General features: G+C 35.0%; 1 long non-coding RNA gene across 1 annotated transcript; it reads right to left on the bottom strand.

Moving 5' to 3' along the window:
* Window positions 1–8,068: 8,068 nt before the first annotated feature.
* Window positions 8,069–14,014, bottom strand: LOC106724993. Its single transcript, XR_001360822.1, has 3 exons — window positions 13,884–14,014; window positions 13,332–13,333; window positions 8,069–8,091 (listed from the first exon to the last, which is right to left on the bottom strand). It is a non-coding gene; the product is annotated as an uncharacterized LOC106724993 (long non-coding RNA).
* Window positions 14,015–14,158: the final 144 nt, after the last annotated feature.

Raw genomic sequence — 14,158 nt, 5'->3', positions numbered from 1 at the left:
GACAGTGATAAAATAGTGAAAACTCTCATTTAAACAGCTGTGAAATGACGAATATACTGTTTACATTTATATTTCCGTTTCAATGATTTGGTGTTTTTTAAGGAACCTGGTGAAAACCCTTAAAAATTCAAAACTATAGAGCGCAGAACGCAATGTGAATCAGGTTAAAACTCTTAGAATTCAAAATGATAGACCCTGGAATTGTATAGGAATGTATATGAAACATGAGAAATACATGTAAATAGAGCAATAATATCTGTAATTCAGTATATAAACACTGAAAATTCATGATATAACAGCTGTGAAATGATGAGTATACAGTTTACATTTATAATTCCGGTTCAATGTGTTGGCGTTTTTTAAGAAACATGGTTAAACCCTTCAGAATTCAAGTCTTTAGAGCACAGAACTCTATGCAAATTAGGTTAAAACTCTTAGAATTCACAATAATAGACAATGGAATTGTTAAGGAGTGTATATGAAACCCTTAGAATACATGTAAATAGAGCCTTATTATCTGTAGGACTGTGTTAAAACAATTAGAATTTGTGCACAATGCTGTGAAATGAAGAGTATACTGTTTATATTTATATTTCAGCCTCAATGAGTTGGCATTTTTACAATAAAGTGGCTTAAATGCTTAAGAATTTATGTTTATGGAGCTCATAATTTGTGTACAAAGCTGTGAAAAGAGGAGTATACTGTTTACATTTACAATTGATGCTCAATGAGTAGGCGTTTTAGGAAGAAAATGGTTTAAACCCTTAAGAATCACATTTCTATTATAGCGAAAGGGCAAATAGCAATGTTAAAATATCTCTGCTAATTAATTCCCTTTTTAAAAAATATCTTTTATTGATTTTTTACAGAGAGGAAGGGAGAGGGATAGAGAGTTAGAAACATTGATGAGAGAGAAACATCAATCAACTGCCTCCTGCACACTCCCCACTGGGGATGTGCCCACAACCAAGGTACGTGCTCTTGACCAGAATCGAACCCAGGACTCTTGAGTCCGCAGGCTGATGCTCTATCCACTGAACCAAACTGGTTAGAGCAATTAATTCCCTTTTAATGTGCACGAATTTCGTGCACCGATCTACTAGTACTATTTATATTTACAATTGAGGGTCAATGACTTGGCATTTTGGAAATAAAATGGTTTAAACCCTTAACAATTCATGTTTATAGATCTTAGAATTTGTGTACAAAGGTGTGAAATGAAGAGAATACCTTTATATTTAAAATTGAGGCTCAAATAGTTGGCCTTTTTAAAATAAAGTTGTTTAAACACTTAAGAATTCATGTGTGTACAGGTAAGAAAACTCTCTGAATGTGGTTAAAACTCTGAGAATACACAATGATAGTCCCGATAATTGATTGGGAATGTCTATGAAATCCTTGGAATACATGTAAATAGAGCCTTAATATCTGTAGGGAAGTGTTAAAACACTGAGAAGTCATGTAGAAAGCTGTGAAATTATGAGTTTAGTGTATATATTTACAATTCCCACTCAATGAGTTGTCATTTTTGTAAGAAAGTAGTTTAACCCATTAAGAATTCATGTTTTTAGAGCTCAGAATTTGTGTACAGAGCAGTGAAATGACAAGAATACTGTTTACATTTGCAATTCAGGCTCAATGTGTTGGCGTTTTTGCAAGAAAGTGGTTTAAACCCTTAAGACTTCATGTGTACAGATCTCAGAAAAAAGTCTTAATGTGGTTAAACCTCTTAGAATACACAATGATAGTCCCAGGAAATAATTAGAAATGTCTATGAAACACTTGGAATACATGTAAATAGAGTCTTAATAACTGTAAGTAGTGTTAAAACACTGAGGAGTCATGTAGAAAGCAGTGAAATGATGAGTATACTGTTCATATTTACAATTCCGGATCAATGAGTTGTTGTTTTTGGAAGAAAGTATTTTAAATTATTAAGAAATCATGTTATAGAGATAAGAATTGTATACAAAGTTGTGAAAAGACGAGTATACTGGATCAATTAGTTTGTGTTTTTGAAGGAAAGTGGTTTAAACCCTTAAGAATTCATTCGTATGGAGCTCAGAAAACTCTCTGAATGTGCTTAAGCCTTAGAATACACAATGATAGACCCGGGAAATGTTTGGGAATGTTTATCAAACTCTTGAAATACATGTAAATAGAACCTTAATATCTGTAGGGCTGTGGTAATAGAATGAGAATTTGAGTAGAAAGCTGTGAAATACCATATACTGTTTATATTTATAGTTCCGGCTAAAAGAGTTGGCTTTTTTGTAAGAAAGTACTTTACAACCTTGAGAATTCATTTTTATACAGTTCAGAATTTGTGTACAAAGCTGTGAAATGAGGAGAGTACAGTGTATATTTACAATTGAGGCTCAATGAGTTGGAAAATTTGGAATAAAGTGGTTTAAACCCTCAGGAATTCTTGTGTGTATAGCTAAGAAAACTGTCTTAATGTGGTTAAAACTCAGAATACACAATGATAGTCCCAGAAAAAGATTAGGAATGTCAATGAAACACTTGGAATACAAAGAGCCTTAATATGTGTAGGGCAGTGTTAAAACATTGAGAATTTGTTTATAAAGCTGTTAAATGACGAGAATGCTGTTTATATTTAAAATTCAGGCTCAATGAGTTTTCGTTTTTGGAATAAAGTGGTTTAAACACTTATGAATTCATGTTTATAGAGCCTAGAATTTGTGTACAAAGCTGTGAAATGATGAGAATATTGTTTATATTGACAATTGAGGCTCAATTAGTTGTCGTTTTTGAAATAAAGTGGTTTAAACTCTTAAGAATTGATGTGTATACAGCTAAGAAAACTGACTCAATGTGAGTAGAACTCTTAGAATACACAGTGATAGTCATAGCAAATGTTTGGAAATGTCTATGAACACTTGGAATACATGTAATTAGAGCCTTAATATCTGTAGGGCAGTGTTAAAACACTGAGAATTTCTGTAGGAAACAGTGAAAAGACAACTATACTGTTTATATTAACAATTCTGGCTCAATGAGTTGGCGTTTTTGGAAGAAAGTGGTTTAAACGCTTAAGAATTCATAATTATAGTGCCCAGATTTTGTGTTCAAAGCTGTGAAATTACAAGAATACTGTTTTATTTACAACTGAGGCTCAATGAGTTGGCGTTTTGGAATAAAGTTGTTTAAACCATTAAGAATTCATATGTATACAGCTACGAAAATGTTCTGAATGTGCTTACAACTCTTAGAATACACAATGATAGTCCCGGGACATGATTCAGAATGTGTATGAAACACTTGAAATATATATATAGAGAGAGCCTTAACATCTAGAGAGAAGTGTTAAAACATTGAGAATTTGTTTACAAAAGTGTGAAATGATGAGAATACTTTTTATAGTTACAATTGTGGGGAAATGAGTTGGCATTTTTGGAATAAAGTGGTTTAAACCCTAAAGAATTCATGCTTATATTGCTAAGAAAATTGTCTGAATGTGGTTAAAACTCTTAGAATACACAATGATAGGAATGTTTATTAAACACATGGAATACATATAAATAGAGGCTTAATATCTGTAGGGCAGTGTTAAAACACTGAGAAGTTGTGTAGGAAGCTGTGAAATGATGAGTATGATATTTATATTTTAAATTCCGGCTGAATAAATTGGCGTTTTTGGGAGAAAGTGGTTGAAACCTTTGAAAATTCATAAGTATACTGCTCAGAATGTGTACAAAGCTGTGAAATGATGAGAATACTGTTTTATTTATAATTGAGGCTCAATGAGTTGGCGTTTTTGGAATAAAGTTTAAACCCTTTAGAATTCATGTGTATATAGCTAAGAAAATGGTCTGAATGTGGTTAAAACTATTAGAAAACACAATGATACTTGAGAGAAATGTTTGGGAATATCTATTAAACTCTGGAACTATAGGCAAATAGAGCTTTAAAATCTGTATGGCCTTGTTTAAACACCGAGAGTCGTGTACAAATCTGTGAAATGACAAATGTAGTGCTTATATTTACAATTCCGGCTTAGAGAGATGGCATTTTTGAAAGAATGTGGTTTAAACCCTCAGGAATTCATGTTTATAGGGCTCAGATTTTGTATGTAAAGCTGTGAAATGACAAGAGTACTCTTTATATTTACAATTGAAACAGAAAGAGTTGGAATTTTTAGAATAAAGTCATTTAAACCCTTAAGAATTGATGTGTATACAGCTAAGAAAACTGACTGAATGTGGTTAAAACTCTTAGAATACACAATGATAGTCACAGGAAGTGTATGGAAATGTCTATGATCACTTGGAATACATGTAATTAAAGCCTTAATATCTGTAGGGCAGTGTTAAAACACTGAGAATTTGTGTAGGAAGCTGTAAAAAGATGACTATACTGTTTATATTAACAATTCCAGCACAATGAGTTGGCATTTTTGGAAGAAAGTGGTTTAAACCCTTAAGAATTCATAATTACAGTGCCCAGATTTTGTGATCAAAGCAGTGAAATGACAAGAATACTGTTTTATTTACAATTGAGGCTCAATGAGTTGGTGTTTTGGAATTAAATCGTTTAAACCCTTAAGAATTCATATGTATACAGCTAGGAAAATGGTCTGAATGTGATTACAAATCTTAGAATACACAATGATAGTCCTAGTCCTGGGAATTGATTCGGAATGTGTATGAAACACAAGAAATATGTAGAGAGAGAGCCTTAACATCTGGAGAGACGTGTTAAAACACAGATAAGTTGTTTACAAACTGTGAAATAATGAGAATACTGTTTATAGTTACAATTGAGGGTAAATGAGTTGGCATTTTGGAATAAAATTGTTTAAACCCTTAAGAATTCATATGTATAAAGCTATGAAAACGGTCTGAATGTGCTTACAACTCTTAGAATACACAATGATAATCCTGGGAAATGATTCGGAATGAGTATGAAACACTTGAAATATTATAGAGAGAGCCTTAACATCTGGAGGGAAGTGTTAAAACACTGAGAGTTTGTATAAAAACCTGTGAAATGATGAGAATACAATATATAGTTACAGTTGAGGCTAAATGAGTTGGCGTTTTGGAATAAAATGGTTTAAACCCTTAAGAATTCATAAGTATACAGGTAAGAAAATGGTCTGAATGTGGTTCAATCTCTTAGATTTCACAATGATAGTCCTGGGAAATGATGAGGAATGTCTATGAAAACTTGGAATATATGGAAATAGAGCCTTAATATCTATAGGGCAGTGTTAAAACACTGAGAATTCATGTAGAAAGCTGTGACATGATGAGTATATTGTTTATATTTACAATTCCCGCTGAAGGAGTTGTCGTTTTGGAAGAAATTAGTTTAAACCCTTAAGAATTCAAGTGTATAGAGCTCAGAAAACTCTCTCCATGTGGATAAAATTCATAGAATACACAATGACTGACCCAAAATATGTTTGGGAATGTCTATGAAACTCTGGAAATGCATGGAATCAGAGCCTTAATATCTGTAGGACAGTGTTAAAACGCTGAAAAATTCTGTAGAAAGCTGGGAAATGATGCGTAAACTGTTTATATTTACAATTCCGGCTCAATGAGTTGGCGTTTTTTGGAAGAAACTGCTTTAAACACTTAGGAATTCATATTTATAGAGCTCAGATTTTGTGTATAAAGCTGTGAAATGACAAGAGTAATGTTTATATTGAGGCTTAATTAGTTGGCATTTTTGGAAGAAAGTAATTTAAACCCTTAAGAATCATGTATATACAGCTAAGAAAACTGTCTGAATGCGGTTAAACCTCTTAGAATACACAATGATAGACCAGGGAAATATTTGGGAATGTCTATGAACACTGGATATACATTTAAATAGATACTTTATATCCGTAGGGCAGTGTTAAAATACTGTCAATTCGTGTGCAAACCTGTGAAATGGCAAGAACACTGTTTATATTTACAATTCAGGCTCAATGAGTTGGCGTTTTTGTAAGAAAGTGGTTTAAACCCTTAAGATATCAAGTGTATAGAGCTCAGAATACTGTCCTAATGTGGTTAAAACTCTTAGAATACAAAATAATAGACCAGAGAAATGTTTGGGAATGTCTGTGACACTCTGTACATACATATAAATAGAGCCTTAATATCTGTAGGGCAGTGTGGAAACACTGAGAATTTGAGTACAAGGCTGTGAAATGAAGAGTATACGCTTTATATTTCAGCCTCCATGTGTTGTCGTTTTTGAAAGAAATAGATTTAAACCCTTAAGAATTCATGGATATAGAGCTCAGAATTTGTGTAATAAGCTATGAAATGAGAATATAGTTTACATTTTCAATTCAGTCTCAATGTGTTGGCATTGTTTGAATAAAGTGGATCAAACCCTTAAGAATTCATGCATATAGAACTCAGAAAACTGTTTGAATGTGTTTAAAATTCTTAGAATACACAATGATAGACCCAAGAAATGTTTCGGAATGTCTTTGAAACACTTGGAATACATGTAAATAGAGCTTTAATATCTGTATGGCAGTGTTAAATACTGAGAATTTGTGTAGAAAGCTGTGAAAAGACGAGTATACTGTTTATATTTACAATTCAGTCTCAATGAGTTGGCGTTTTGGGAAAAAAAGTGGTTTAAATCCTTAGGAATTGATGCATATAGAGCTCAGAAAACTGTCTCGATGTGGTTAAAACTCAAAGAGTACACAATGATTTGCACAGGGAAATGTTTGGAAATGTCTATGAAACTGAAAATACAAGTAAATTGAGCCTCAATATCGGTTGGACAGTGTTGAAACATGGAAAATTTGTGTACAAAGCTGTGAAATTAGGAGTATAATAATTATATTTGTATTTGAGCCTGAATGAGTTGGGGTTTTGAAAGAAAGTTGTTTAAACCCAAAAGAATTCATGTGTACAGAGCTCAGAAAACTGACTGAATGTGGTTAAAACTCTTAGAATACTCACTGATAGTCCCAGGAAATGTTTGGGAATGTCTATGAAACTCTTGGAATACAAGTAAATACACTCTTAATATCTGTAGGACAGTGTTAAAACAATATGAATTTGTGTACAAAGATCTGAAATGCAGAGTATACTGTTTATATTTCAGCCTAAATGAATTGGTGTTTTTGAATGAAAGTGGTTTAAACCCTTAAGAATTCATGTTAATAGAGCTCAGAATTTGTGTACAAAGTTGGGAAATGAGAATACTGTTTACATTTTCAATTCAGGCTCAATGAGTTGGCGTTTTTGGAATAAAGTGGTTTTAACCCTTAAGAGTTCATGTGTATACAGCTAAGAAAACTGACTGAATGTGGTTAAAACTCTTAGGATACACAATGATAGTCCCGGGAAATGATTAGGAATGTCTATGAAACACTTGGAATACATGTAAATAGAGCCTTAATATCTGTAGGGCATTGTTAAAATGCTGAAGATTTGTGTACAAAGCTGTGAAGTGAGGAGTATACTGTTTATATTTATACTTCAGCCTGAATGAGTTGGCGTTTTTGAAATAAAGTGGTTTATACCTTTAGGACTTCATGTTTATAGATGTTAGAATTTGTGTACAAAGCTGTGAAATGACGAGAATACTGTTTTCATTTACAATTGAGGCTCAATGAGTTAGTGTTATTGGAATAAAGTGGTTTTAACCCTTAGGAATTCATGTGTATACAGCTACGAAAATTGTCTGAATGTGGTTAAAACTTTTAGAATATACAATGATAGACCCGGGAAATGTTTGGGAATGTCTAGGAAAATGGAAACTCAGGTAAATAGAGTCTTAATATCTGTTTGGCAGCGTTAAAACAATGAGAATTTGTGTACAAAGCTGTGAAATGACAAGAATATGGTTTAAATTTACAAACGAGGCTCAATGAGTTGGAGTTTTTGGCAGAAAGTGGTTTCAACCCTTAAGAATTCATGAGTAGCCGTAACCGGTTTGGCTCAGTGGATAGAGCTTCGGCCTGCAGACTGAAGGGTCCCAGGTTCGACTCCGGTCAAGGGCATGTACCTTGGTTATGGGCACATCACCAGTAGGGGGTGTGCAGGAGGCAGCTGGTCGATGTTTCTCTCTCATCAATGTTTCTAACTCTCTATCCCTCTCCCTTCCTCTCTGTAAAAAAAATTAATAAAATATATTTTTTAAATAAGAATTCATGAATATATAGCTAAGGAAATGGTCTGAATGTGGTTAAAACTCAGAATACACAATGATAGTCCCAGGAAATGATGAGGAATGTCTATGAAACACTTGGAATATGGAAATAGAGCCTTAATATCTATAGGGAAATGTTAAAACACTGAGAATTCATGTAGAAAGCTGTGACATGATGAGTATACTGTTTATATTTACAATTCCGGCTCAAGGAGTTGTCTTTTTTGGAAGAAAGTGGTTTAAACCCTTAAAAATTCTTGTGTATAGAGCCCAGAAAACTGTCTCAATGTGTATAAAACTCAGAATACACAATGACTGACCAAGGAAATGTTTGTGAATGTGTATGAAACAAGGGAAATACGTGCAATTAGAGCCTTAATATATGTAAGGCAGTGGTAAAACACTGAAGAATAGTGTAGAAACCTGTGAAATGACGTGTATACTGTTTATATTTCCAATTCTGGCTCAATGAGTTGGTGTTTTCTGGAAGAAATTGGTTTAAACCCTTAGAAATTCATGTTTATACAGCACATATTTTGTGTATAAAGCTGTGAAATGACAAGAGTTCTGTTTTTATTTACAATTGAGGTTCAATCAGTTCGCGTTTTTGAATAAAGTGGTTCAACCCTTAAGAATTGAAGTGCATGCAGCTGAGAAAACAGTCTGAATGTGGTTAAAACTCTTAGAATACACAAACATACTCCAGGGAAATGATTAGGAATGTCTATTGAACACATGAAATACATGTAAACAGAGCCTTAATATCTGCAGGGAAGTTTTAAAACTCTGAGAATTTGTGTACAAAGCTGGGAATTGACTTGAATACTGCTTATATTTACAATTGAGGCTCAAGGAGTTGGCGTTTTTGGAAGAAGTGGTTTAAACCCTTAAGAACTCATGTTTGTACAACTCAATTTGTGTGCAAAGCAGTGAAATGATGAGAATACTGTTTACATTTAAAATTGAGGCTCAATGATATGGCGTTTTTTGGAATAAAGTGGTTTAAACTCTTAGAAATTCATGAGTATACAGCTAAGAAAATGGTCTGAATTTTGGAAAACTCTTACTATACACAATGATAGTCCCTGGAAATGAAGAGGAATGTCTATGAAATACTTGGAATAAATGGAAATAGAGCCTTAATGTATACAGGGCAGTGTTAAAACACTGAGAATTCATGCAGAAAGCGGTGAAATGACAAGTATACTGCTTTTATTTACAATCGATGCTCAGTGAGTGGGCGTTTTGGGAAGAAAGTTTTTTCAACCCCTAAAAATTCATGTGTATAGAGATCAGAATTTCTGTGCAAAACTGTGAAATGATGAGAATACTGTTTATATTTACACTTGAGGTTCAATTATTTGGAGATTTTGGGAAAAAGTTGTGTCAACTTTTAATTATTCACGTGTATTCAGGGAGGAAAACTGACTGAATGTGGTTAAAACTCTTAGAATACAAAATGATAGTCCCATGAAATAATTGGGAATGTCTATGAAACCCTTGGAATTCATGGAACTAGAGCCTTAATATCTGCAAGGCAGTGTTAAAACGCTGTGAATTTGTGTACAAAGCTGTGAAATGAACAGTATACTGTTTATATTTCAGCCTCAATGAGTTGGCGTTTTTAAAGACAGTGGTTTCAACCCTTAAGAATTGATGTTTATAGAGCTCAGAATTTGTGTACAAAGCTGTGAAATGAAGAGTATACAGTTTATAGTTCAGCCTGAATATGTTGGAGTTTTTGAAAGAAAGTGGTTTAAATCCTTAATATTTCATGTTTATAGAGGCTAGAATTTGTGTACAAAGCTGTGAAATGACAAGACTACTGTTTATATTTTCAATTGAGGCTCAATGAGTTGGTGTTTATTGAATAAAATTGTTAAACCCTTAAGAATTGAAGTGTATGCAGCTAAGAAAATACTCTGAATGTGGTTAAAACTATTAGAATACACAACGATACTCTGGAGAAATGATTAGGAATGTCTATTGAACACATGAAATACATGTAAACAGAGCCTTAATATCTGTAGGGCAGTGTTAAAACACTGAGAATTTGTGTACAAATCTGGGAATTGACTTGAATACTGCTTATATTTACAATTGAGGCTCAAGGAGTTGGCGTTTTTGGAAGAAAGAGGTTTAAACACTTAAGAGTTCAGGTTTATACAACTCAGAATTTGTGTACAAAGCTGTGAAATGACGAGAATACTGTTTACTTTTAAAATTGAGGCTCAATGAGTTGGTGTTTTTGGAATAAAGTGGTTTTAACCCTTAAGAATTCAAGTGTATACAGCTAAGAAAACTGACTGAATGTGGTTAAAACTCTTAGAATACAAAATGATAGTCCCGGGAAATGATTAGGAATGTCTAAGAAACACTTGAAATAGATGTAAATAGAGCCTTAATATCTGCAGGGCAGTGTTAAAATGCTGAGGATTTGTGTACAAAGCTGTAAAGTGAGGAGTATACTGATTATATTTATATTTCAGCCTGAATGAGTTGGCGTTTTTGAAATAAGTGGTTTATTGCAGGGCAGTGTTAAAATGCTGAGGATTTGTGTACAAAGCTGTAAAGTGAGGAGTATACTGATTATATTTATATTTCAGCCTGAATGAGTTGGCGTTTTTGAAATAAAGTGGTTTATACCTTTAGGACTTCATGTTTATAGATGTTAGAATTTGTGTACAAAGCTGTGAAATGACGAGAATACTGTTTTCATTTACAATTGAGGCTCAATGAGTTAGTGTTATTGGAATAAAGTGGTTTTAACCCTCAGGAATTCATGTGTATACAACTACGAAAATTGTCTGAATGTGGTTAAAACTTTTAGAATATAATATGATAAACCCGGAAAATGTTTGGGATTGTCTAGGAAACTCTGGAAGTACATGTAAATAGAGCCTTAAAATCTGTATGGCAGCGTTAAAACAATGAGAATTTGTGTACAAAGCTGTGAAATGACAAGAATATGGTTTAAATTTACAAATGAGGCTCAATGAGTTGGCGTTTTTGGCAGAAAGTGGTTTCAACCCTTAAGAATTCATATTTATAGGGATTAGAATTTCGGTATAAAGCTGTGAAGTGAAGAGAATATGGTTTATATTTACAATTGAGGCTCAGTGAGTTGGAGATTTTGGAAAAAAGTGGTTTCAACCCTTAATTATTCACGTGTATGCAGCTAAGAAAACTGATTTAATGTGATTAAAACTCTTAGAATACACAATGATACTCCCAGGAAATGATTTGGAATGTCCATGAAACATTTACCTGTCTTGGAATACAGGTAAAAGGAGCCTTCATATCTGTATGGAAGTGTTAAAACACTAAGAATTCTTGTACAAAGCTGTGAAATGACGAGTATACTGTTTATATTTACAATTCTGGCTCAATGAGTGGACCTTTTGGAATAAATTGGTATTTACCCCTGAGAGTTCACCTGTATAGAGTCTGAAAACTGTCTGAATGTGATTAAGCTCTTAGAATACACAATGATAGACCCGGGAAATGTTTGTGAAAGTCTTTGAAAAACTTGGAATACATGTAAATACAGCCTTAATATTTCCAGGGCCATGTTAAAAGACTGAGAATTTGTGTAGAAAGCTGTGAATAGATGAGTATACTGTTTATATTTACAATTCAGTCTCAATGAGTTGTTGTTTTTGGAAGAAAGTGGTTTCAACTGTTAAGAATTCATGAGCATACAGCTAGGAAAATAGTCTGAATGTGGTTAAAACTCAGAATACAAAATGATAGTCCCAGGAAATGATGAGTAATGACTATGAAACAGTTGGAATATATGGAAATAGAGCCTTAATATCTATAGGACAGTGTTAAAACACAGAGAATTCGTGTAGAAAGCTGTAACATGACGAGTATACATTTATAATGACGAGTATATATTTACAATTCCGGCTCAAGGAGTTGTCGTTTTTGGAAGAAACTCTTTAAACCCTTAAGAATTGTTGTTTATAGAGCTCAGAAAACTGTCTTAATGTGGATAAAACTCATAGAATACACAATGACTGACCCAGGAAATGTTTGGGAATGTTTATGAAACTCTGGAAATACGTGCAATTAGAGCCTTAATATCTGTAGGGCAGTGGTAAAACACTGAAGAATCGTGTAGAAAGCTGTGAAATGACGTGTATACTGTTTATATTTCCAATTCTGGCTCAATGAGTTGGTGTATTTTTGAAGAAATTGGTTTAAATCCTTTGGAATTCATGTTTATAGAGCACATATTTTGTGTATAAAGCTGTGAAATGACGAGAATACTGTTTATATTTACAATTGAAACTCAATGAGTTGGCATTTTTGGAATAAAGTTATTTCAACCCTTAAGAATTCATGAGTGTACAGCTAAGAAAATGGTCTGCATGTGGTTAAAACTATTAGAACACACAATGACACTCCCAGGAAATGTATGTGAATATCTATGAAACTCTGGAAATATAGGTAAATAGAGCCTTAGTATCTGTATGGCAATGTTAAAACACTGAGAAGTCATGTAGAAAGCTGTGAAATGACGGGTATTCTCTTTATATTTACAATTTAGGCTCATTGAGATGGCGTTTTTGAGAGAATGTATTTTAAACACTCAGGAATTCATGTTTATAGAGCTCTGATTTTGTGTGTAAAGCTGTGAAATGATGAGAATACTGTTTCTATTTACAATTGAAGCTCAAAGAGTTGGCATTTTTGGAATAAAGTCGTTTTAACCCTTAAGAATTGATGTGTATACAGAAAACTGCCTGAATGTGGTTAAAACTCTTAGAACACACAATCATAGCCATGGGAAATGTTTGGGAATATCTATGAACACTTGGAATACATATAATTAAAGCCTTAATATCTGTAGGGCAGTGTTTAAACACTGAGAATTCGTGTTGAAGGCTGTGAAAAGATGACTATACTGTTTATATTTGCAACTAGAGGCCTAGTGCACAAAAATTCGTGCCCTCAGAGTGGGGATTCCTCAGCCAGGCCTATGCCCTCTTTCAGTCTGGGACCCATTGGGGGATGACCACCTGCTGGCTTAGGCCCGCTCCCCAGGGGTGGGCCTAAGCCTGGCAATCAGACATCCCTCTGGCAGCCTGTGAGCCCTCAGGGGATGTCCACTTGCCAGCGGGAAGCAGGCCTAAGCTACAGTCAGACATCGTTAGTGCTGCTGAGGAGGCAGGAGAGGCTCCCACCACCACCGCTATACTGGCAGCCATCAGGCTGGCTTGTGGCTGAGCAGAGCTCCCCATGTGGGAGCTCACTGACTACCAGAGGGCAGCTCCTGCATTGAGCATCTGCCCCCTGGTGGTCAGTGTGTGTCATAGTGACCAGTCATTCCCAGTCCTTCTTCTGTTAGGGTCAGTTTGCATATTACCCTTTTACTATATAAGATATAGGCCTGGTGCATGGGTGGGGGCCGGCTGGTTTGCCCTGAAGGGTGTCCCGGATCAGGGTGGGGGTCCCACTTGGGTGCCTGGCCAGACTGGTGATGGTCTGATGGGTGTTTTCAGGCTGGTCACACACGCTTCAGGGTGGGGGTCCCCACTGGGGTGCCTGGACAGCCTGGGTGAGGGGCTGATGGCTGTTTGCAGCTGGCCATACCCCCTTCAGGGTGGGGGTCCCCACTGGGATGCCTGTCTAGTCTGGGTGAGGGGCTGAGGGCCGTTTTCAGGCTGGCCAAGCTCCCAGGCTACAGAAACTCCCAGCCTCTCCTTTTTTTCTTTTTTCTTTTTATTCTGGAATATATTTACCTGCTATAATTGAAACTTTGTTGTCTTCAGTGGAGATCAGAGCCGGCCGCGGCATGTGGAAGCTTGGCTTCCTCCATCACTGGATCAACCAAGCCTCCTGCTCACTCCAGCTCTGTGGTTGCAGGCTGCCATCTTGGTTGGCTTAATTTCCATACAGTCGCTCTGATTGGCTGGTGGGCATGGCTTAAGGTGTAGCGAAGGTATGGTCAATTTGCATGTTTGTCTTTTATTAGATTAGACTAGAGGCCCGGTGCACAAACATTTGTGCACTCAGG

This window comes from Myotis brandtii, unplaced genomic scaffold (assembly GCF_000412655.1).
Source record: "Myotis brandtii unplaced genomic scaffold, ASM41265v1 scaffold1290, whole genome shotgun sequence".
NCBI classification, from domain to species: Eukaryota; Metazoa; Chordata; class Mammalia; order Chiroptera; family Vespertilionidae; genus Myotis; species Myotis brandtii.
This window is presented reverse-complemented; position numbering and strand designations above follow the sequence as displayed.